Source organism: Carlito syrichta, unplaced genomic scaffold, assembly GCF_000164805.1.
Source record: "Carlito syrichta isolate Samal-C Ts95f unplaced genomic scaffold, Tarsius_syrichta-2.0.1 Scaffold289391, whole genome shotgun sequence".
Lineage (NCBI taxonomy): Eukaryota > Metazoa > Chordata > Mammalia > Primates > Tarsiidae > Carlito > Carlito syrichta.
The window spans coordinates 3,465-12,299 of record NW_007233487.1 but is presented as its reverse complement, the minus strand read 5'-3'; the positions used below and the strand labels follow the sequence as shown (position 1 = coordinate 12,299).

General features: G+C 54.2%; 1 long non-coding RNA gene across 1 annotated transcript; it reads left to right on the top strand.

Moving 5' to 3' along the window:
* Positions 1–1,875: 1,875 nt before the first annotated feature.
* On the top strand, positions 1,876–8,480 carry LOC103256407. The gene is made up of 4 exons (XR_504072.1): positions 1,876–1,980; positions 3,251–3,303; positions 7,462–7,723; positions 8,412–8,480. It is a non-coding gene; the product is annotated as an uncharacterized LOC103256407 (long non-coding RNA).
* Positions 8,481–8,835: the final 355 nt, after the last annotated feature.

Here is an 8,835-nt window from a genome sequence, read left to right as displayed (position 1 = left end):
TCTAGTGCAGACAGAACTACTTGGTACGGACCAAGTGCTCTGGTTTGGGTCCTTCACTCACTGAATAAGCACGTCCCAAGCTCCCAGTGGACAGCACATCTTCACATACTGGACACGGTTTGAGGACGCAGGGATGCTTTAAGCTGTATCCTTGTGGGCAGCTGACCCCCACACTGAGGTGGGGTGAAGAGAGTGACGGCAGAACTCAGTGCACGGATGACCCCCACACTGAGGTGGGGTGAAGAGAGTGACGGCAGAACTCGGTGCACGGAACCCTAGGAACACAGAGGGGAGGACTTAACCCCTCATCTGGATGAGAGATGGCTTGGTCAGTATAGATTCCTCAGGGCAGGGGAGGTGTGTGCAGGGGGCACTTTGATTCTCCAGTTCACAGTCGAGAGATCTGGAGAACACGGGAGGAGCCAGATTTCCACAGTCCATCTCTTGGGCTCCAAACCACCTTTGGAGTCTGATCAACTCCAGAGCTGTGTTGCAGCCACTCAAAATACTCCCTCCGGGCTGTTTGCCTCTAGATTCCGGTTACCTGTTCAATCGAGTGAGGCTGATGGAGACATCACGTAGGGGTGGGGTAGAATGCAAAAGTGCATCTGATATGGCAGCGTGCCTCCCTGGGGGAACCCTAGAAGTGAGAGCCCTGCTGGGCTTCAGCTCTGAGGAAAGCCCGTCTCACCGAGGGACTCCAGGCCTGGTGTCTTCAGGGCAGCTTCCCTTGGGGCAGACCCAGAGGTCTTAGACCCTCTCAGGGTGGCTCTGCTCTGCCAGGGCCAGTGTTCCACAGGTGGGCATGGTGTTGGAATGTTGCTGGCTGTCCCATCATGGAATCACATCTGCATCTCAGCAAGGGGAACAGGAGCAAAGTACGCCACAGTGAGTGGGAGGAGGCCTGGCTCGGGAGTCAGGGGGAAGCTGGGTGTGATCCCTAGATCCAGCCTTTTCCGCAGCAGTGACCTAACCCCGTTCAGTCTGGTTCCTTGTCCATAGATGGGGGATTTGATGCTTATGTCTCTGGGTCCTTGGGAAACACACACTGCACGTGTGCGGCACTCAGTAGGTCCTCAATAGCCAGGCTCAAGGAAGAGCTATTCACACTGTGTCCATTGTTAGGGACACATCAGTGTGGAGGCAAGCATGCCAGGGCCCCTGAGAGCCTCGTGTAGCCTCCAACCAGGGTGGGGGGTTGGGTGGCGGTGGTGGGACTGGGGCCATTTCCATCTTTTCTCTTGTACTGTCCACACGTCCCAAGCACACACTTCACTTCATACTTAGGTGTGCCATGCTAGGAGGAGTTTACTAGCATAGGTGTGCTGAGTGGAACTGATCCTCACAGTTCACTCTGTCCCAGGCAGAACCAGCTGGGGGGTCAAACTCTCCACTGGACATGAGCAGTTTCCTCCAGGGCATTATCAGGCCCATTGAGGACACCTAGGAGTTGCATGAAGGCCTTGCAGACCCCCTGGGAGGGTCCCTTTGGGGTGGAGGCAGCTGATCCTTGCCTCCCTGTCAGTATACTTTCTTCCATCCTGAGAGGAAACTCGGACTGTAACCTACACTGAATGTACAGTGTACAAAATCTGCAGGAGGGGAGTCCAAGACCTGTTTAATTTACTGGCTCATAGACGCCATAAAGTGACAGATTCTTTCCATGTTTCTGCTTCTCCTTCGGGTCCTCAGCCTGCATCCCTTCATGGAACTAAAGTCACGGCCACGATTCCAAACTCCCCAATGAAACACAATGGGTCCGTGTCAGTGAAGGGGCGTGCTGTGTGTGTGCCCTTATTCTTTAAATTTATTTTTTGTCGTATATATTTAAGGCATACAACATGATGCTTTGTTTTATACAGGTACACAGTGAATGATGACTACAGTCAAGGAAATGAGCCTGTCACCTTCCCTGGTTACCGTTTCTTTGCAAGCAATCCTTTCCTAGAAAGCCCTGCTGTCAGATGACATTTCCAACAGGTGGGTCCATTTGAGGAGTTTTTGTGTGTGTGTGTGAGTGGGAGTCTCACTCTGTCGCCCAGGCTGGAGTGCAGTGGCACGCTCATGGCCAAGGCCGCTGCAGCCCCACCCTGCTGGGCTCAGGCGATCCTTCTGCCTCAGCCTTCCAAGTAGCAGGAACCACAGGTACATGCCACCACACTCGGCTAGATTTATTATAGAGGGGAGGTCTAGTCAAGTTGCCCAGCCTGGTCTCAAACCCCTGGGCCCAGGCAATCCTCTCGCCTCCGCCTCCCAAGGTGCTGGGATTACAGGCATGAGCCACCATGCCCCGCTCATTTGGGGAATTTTAATGAGCTGCCATCTCGTGCTCTTCAGTAAAAGTATCAAGCCTGTTAAATGCGCCTTGTCATCCAGATGGTCCCTGGGTGATATGGAAACGGCTCTCCTTAACCTGAGAGCTGAAGGTAAATAGGAATCAGGCAGAGGAGGAAGGAGGAAGGAGGAAGTACAAGCCAGAGGGAACAGAAGGTGTGCTGTTGGGGGGAGGGGGTGGGGGGGAAGGAGGGATAAAGAGAGAACACGTGAGCGCGCAAGGCTGGGCCAACTAATGAACAGAAAGAGGTTAGAATGTGTGGAATATTGAGTGTGGAGTGCAGCAGCAGGAGGCATCTGCTACAGAGGAAGCGGTTTGGGGGTCAGCGGAGCCAGATATGCCTAGTTCAGGAGGCTGGATGTTATCCTAAGAGCAGCAGACAGCCCCCACAGAGTCTGAGCAAAGGTGGCGTGACCCGATCAGGAGCTAAGGAAGTTCCTTCAGGTACTGAGAAGTGCATGCGTGGGAAGGGGTCAAGACGGGCAGCAGCAGGACTAGCTACGCACTGGTGGTGGTCAAGGAGAGGTGAGGTGACTGGATTAGGGAATGTCCTGTGGTGATGGAGAGAAGCATAAAGATCTTACTGAGAAAGACTCGGGAGTTCGAACTGGCTGGGCTTGGTGATGGTGGGAGACAGGCAGCAGGACCTCTGGCCTAAGCTGCTGGGTAGAAGGTGGTGCCTTTCACTGCGTGAGGCGACAGACAGTGGAGGAGGAGCAGATGCACAGGGGAGCAGATGCACAGAGAGTGGGGTGAATGGGTTTCCCTTGGGACACGTTGAGGGTTAGCTGCAGTGGGACTCAACCAGTTATGCCTTGAGTGACTCTCCAGTCACAACCTCTCTGTGCTTAAGCCTCGTATGTAATAGGAGCATTATAGTAATTAGGCAAAATGTGTTTCATGTGTTTACTCTAGGAGACTTCTCTTCTGATACACCACAGTGGCCTTTTCTTGTCAGGCCTTCCCTGGTAAGACGGAAATCTCTCTAATCTGTATTGTTGACTCGATTTTACATATCTGCCATGGGTACCTTAGCCATTTGGTATGTACTGCCAATGCCAAAGACATAATAAGCCTTTTTCTCAGAGAAACACCCCTTCCCGCCCCCAGCCCTCCAATCTTCCTCTGATAGCCCATCTCTCCCTCCCGTGGGTGGGGTAGGGCCTTTGAGACCAGGTTCCCTAACTCTCTCTTGTCTATGAAGTCGCCTTCACTGCTTGGGAAGTTGTCTCAGAACCGTTAAGTGCAATCTGCCGGTGGGGTTGACAGTCGGCTCGGGAAGTCTGTAGTTTTGGAGAGAGGACTGAGCCGGATATGCGGATGGGGGAAACGAGCAGCGTATGGTTGCAAAGCAGGGAAGTGAGGAAGCCAGACACCTGGATTTGAATCAAGGCTCCGCCACCAACTTATTCCTTGTGTGACTTTGGACAGGGAACTTAACCTCTCTGTGGCCCAGGTTCCTGATTTGTAAGCTGAGAATGATGACGATATTCTGGGATAGCAGTCATCTTTGCTTCCTTCATTTAGACCACAAGAATGTTGCTTTTTGAAAACCATAGAGTGCTGTCACAGGGCAAAAAAGAGAATCATCTCTCTACTATCCATGTATCTGCTTGGACAGACATGAAAGGTGCCTTGCTTATTTTTTACCTTGCTGACGATGCTGAGCTTCACCGGACTCCCGAAACAAGCCACGGTCAAGAAATCGCTGCACGCTTTCCTGTTCTGGGAAATGGTCCCACGACGGACCACTCTTCCCCCACGGGACTTAGGCGAGGGTTGCTATCTGTCCACTCTATGCCATGACTCCCAGAAGACTCGCTGATGACGGGCCCTGCCACTGTCCTTTGTCTCTTGAGCAACTGGGTGAGATGGGAAAGCAGCTCGCCACAGTAACATCTCAGTTCAGCTGACTGAGACCTCGCTTGATTACAAAAACAACCCCCAGCCCCCGTAAACCTCCTCTCTAAAACTCTTCTACTGCTCTCTAGGGAAGTGAAAATACAGAACCATCCCGCTCAGACATTCTGATCGCCAGATCTCGGGCGCCCTCCCGATTGCAGGAGCCCGGATACGTTAATGTTCTCGGCTTGTCTGGTGTCGCTCTTTACGAGTGTGCAGTCGTCGCCCGTGCACAGACGGTCGGTACAGAAACTCAAAAAGCGGGTGTGGATGGATTCTTACGTGTGCACTCTACATCAGAGCCCTCAGCCAGTCGCGGGGGAAGCCGGCCTCCTCCAATCCCTCCAGCCCGGGCCCCCGGTCCCACGCCCGTTTAGTCACCCCCGCTGCCCTGAACCTCTTTCCACGGCCTCAGGGAGCATTCGTCGCATGTACGGACCACGCTCCCGGAGGGAGGGCGCATCGAGACAGCCGCGTAGCGCTGCGGGGAGGGGCGGCCCCTCTGCCCAGCCAGGTTGGGCGGCAGGGGTCGCGATAACCCACCCGGCGCTCCCTCCCGGGCTCACGCGGCAGCCCGGGACAGCCAGCCAATCGAAGGCCCCGTGTCCCTGAGCGGCGCGTCCCTGTGACGTCGGCACAGCCCCGCGGACGCCTGATGGCCCGGCGCGGCCTCTCTAGCCCTCCGGAGGGCGGGTCCTCTCGGTGGCCTTAACCCTTCTATTCCGAGCGGCCGCGCTGCGCCTCCAGGGTCTCAGCGGAAAGGAGGCAGCCTGCTGGCGTCCGGACGGCGGGAACCGGCTCCGGAGAAAGAACGCGCGTGAGAGAGACGGAGAGAGAATGAGCCGGGAGAGAGGGCGAGAGCGCGAGCGAGAGAGGCGCAGGAGGGGGTGGGAGAGAGACAGAGACAGAGACAGGGGCTCTCCCCCAGCGCAGGCCAGGGGTGCGTTCGTGTCTCGGGACTAGGATCCTCTGTTTGGCCGCCCGGGAGAGGGGTCTCTTGAGAGGACCGTGGGTCTTCTCGGACGCCCGTATCTCCTCCGTGTGGGGATGGCGGAGGTACCATCTGCGTGTGGCGCACTTCTCTTCCTCCAGTTGGGGATGGCCATTTTTAAGCGGAGAGACAGGATGCGGAGACTGTCTGTGGGCAACACCTGGGAGACAATTGGGCTCGAATCAGCGTTCAACAGGTTCAGAACTCACCTGTCTCCTTGACACCGCCTCCCTCCCCACCTCCTCTCCCACCCCACGGCACGAGGCAAAGTGACCCACGACATTTCCCTCACTGATTGAGACCATTGGAGACACTCTCCTTAGGACGTGTGAGAGGAGATGGGTCATGGTGTGGCATAGGGACAGGCGTGCTTTGAAGGGGCTCTGTGATTCCCGCGTTCGTGTGGCGATTGTTCAGACCACTTGTAGCAAATAGCACACAGTTCAGAGAAGGGAGGCATCTTTGCTCGTCCGGGTCGCTGGAGTGCAGCCGATCCTGGGCAGTAGGCCTCTCTGCGGTGAGAAATGTGGTGTTGGGATCAGCCACGGATTCCCATTTGCATTTCCAGTGCCGTTTCCCTCTTTTCATATACCCCACCGGGTGTCTGGGATTTGGGCGAGCCTGTGTGTGTGGAGCGGGCGGGTGTTTCGGGTGCTTGTTTTGTCCACGAAGGAAAAGTGAGTGGCCTTGCTTCTCTGGGCCTCTCAAGCTACCAGCGAAGGAGAGATGGGACAAAAGGAAGGGATTTCAACAGCTCCCGGTGTCTCCCTGGACACTGCCAAGGCCTGGAACGTCTTGGCCTTTAATAAAATGTGTCGTGAATAATTTTCACAGGGAAGCGCTGCTTTTACGGTTTCTAGCTGGAAATTGGTCACATTTAAAACCGTACTCCAGACTGTCTGAAATAGCTCAGTTCAAACTCTTAAGTTGCAGTAATGCGTTTCCGTTCCCCGGCATGGGCTGGAATGGATACCGAAGAGAAATGTTTGGTTCTGGGCTGGGCAGTGGTGCAGGGCAAGGGAAATGTACGGGGTCCTCTAAGTAAAAGGCCCGTCATGCTAAAACAAAATCTGTACTGTATCTGGCAGATTGTGAGAACTTGAAGGTAAGGCAAGACACGGGTAAGTAGAAGGCGGCGAATGGGAACTTAAACAGGTGACAATATCAAGAGGGAGGGGTTGGTGTAATAGTGCAGAACCTTTGTGTGCGCAGACCTAAGTGAGAGATGGTCACCACCGCTACCTGGCTGTGCGATCTTGAGTGAGTTGCTGAACCTCTCTGATCCTCAGTTGCGTCATCTGCAAGTGGGGATACTCATGTTATATATCTCGTCAAGCCCTGGGAGAAGCCGTTCCTGACTGGGCTGAGGGGCCCTCCTCTGTGTTCCCAGACTCCCCTGTCTTACACCTGCCATGGCTCTCATCTCTCCTTTTGTCGGTCTTCACTACGGCTCCCACCCCCCAGACGGTGAGCTCTTTGAGGTCTGTTATCCTGCAGGACACATTGGCATGCACGCAAAGTCTACCAAAGCACAGATCCTGGAGCCTGGCGCTCAGCGGGTGCTCCGACATGTTTATCTATGAGTGACGATGACCCGTGCCACCCACTCAGTGCAGTGTCGCTATCTGTCGTTTCTTAGGAACAATACACACTTAGCCCTCTGTACTTGCGGCTGGTCCTGCATGGCAGGAGTCAACCAACCTTGGAACGAAAATATCAGGGGGAGAAAAATGATACAAGTTACAGATAGCCATAAGTGTAACAACTGTTTGCATAGCATTGACATGGTCTAGGTCTCGTTAAGTAATCGAGATGACTTAATGTATCTGGGAGGATGTGCGTAGGTTGTATGCAAGTACTACACCATCTGATATCAGGGATTTGAGCATCCCAGAATTGTAGTCTCTAGACGCAGGGGTCCTGGAACCACTCCCCTGCTGATACCGAGACAATTGTGAGTGGATACAGCGTATATCTCCGCGTAATTTTCTCTTAATCCCGAGGGCGTTTGCCTCTTCCCTCCTCCCCCACCCCCCACCCCCCACTGCCCAGAGCCGAGTGGTATCAGTGCAATACCCATATGGTTCCCTTCCCAGCATAGTGTTCTCCCAGCTGTTTGTCAACTGGACACGCTATGTTGCGAATGAGCGAACACGGCAGATCCTCTGCTCAAATTTCTGTTCATTCGGGGGCATGAGGAGCATTGTGTCTTCTGTCCCCACTCTGTCCACAGGTGTCCTGTGTCCAAATTTTGCACCTTTGCGCCACATCCCGGACGGTAGTTTACTTCTTAAGACTGAGCTCTGTCCTCGGGTTGGGGCGGCACTGGATTCTTCGCCGAAGGGACTGCCGAATAGAGGGGGCCCTCGGCAAATGCTTGGAGGAACGCACCCCGGCCAGTCAGGCTCTTTTGCTTTGCAGGTGAGAGGCGCAGCAGTCGCTCTGGCCTACATCAGCAGAGTCGACGATGTGAACCCAGGGACCAGTGACTTTGGGTGAGTCCAGAGGAGACTTGCTGCTTATCATTCCTCTTGCTGCTTTGGCCACTCCTCCTCTTGGCCCTTTCCCTGCGTCCCTCCCTTGTACTCCTGCTGCTTTCCCGGGACTGGAGATGCCTCTCTGCCCCACCCGCACCGAGCCTCTTCATGCAAGGACCGTGTTTCATCCATTCCCTTCATTTTCTTTCACACTCACAAGTGGGCATTGCTGGCTGTTCAGCGACATAACTGTCCTTCTGTAGTGACGCTGCTAAGAAGAGTATACCCTGCATCCTAGACCCGGTAGCGGAGACTTTCTGTAGGTAACACCTGGGATATAATTGGGCTCGAATCAGTGTCCAACAGGCTCAGAAGTCACCTGTCTCCTTGGCCCCACCTCCCTCTCCACTCGAGGGTTATCTGGTTATCTGCATAGCACTCACAAACATAGGACGCCTGCATGCTCCTTTCTTTCATCTGTGTGGCGTGCGTGGCTAGGAATCAGAGTCCTTTTTCCCTGACACTGTACAAGGCCGGGAGTGCAGTTTTCAGCACCCAGCGACCTTGTACGGAGCTTAGTCGTTTAGCTGTAGGATTTTGCCACTTCTGGAGGAGTCCAACTACTATGTATTTGACATTGCAAATGAACTCTGGGTCTTGGAACCGAAATCAGGTCATGTTATTAGGGCATTTCATATCATTACAGAACATTGAAAAGAGCATCGCATGTCACTGGCTTATTTGTCAAAATAAACACAGAGCACTCATCACCCGGCCCAGGTATGTATTTGCTTGCTTGGCTGTTTTCTTTCTCCTTCCCCTCAGGATAATTCAAGCTCATGGGAGCAGTGAGTTTGTGAGGTTCGTTCTGTGCAGCTCTCTCGGTGCTGGGAACACCGCCTGACACCTGAGAGGGACAGTAAATACTTGCAGCATCACTGGCCTGGTCCTTGGACAGCTGTGGACACACGGGCCAGCCCAGGACTTTCCTGTCTGAACTCTCCCTCAGGCTGACTTTCGAGCTTCAGCTTCTGGGGGGGTCTGAGAACCAGGGAGAACGTGCCGCCAAGTTTACGTGCATCTGGAGTCAGGCGGGCCTGGGTTGAAATCCCGTCCCTTGCCAGTTGTGT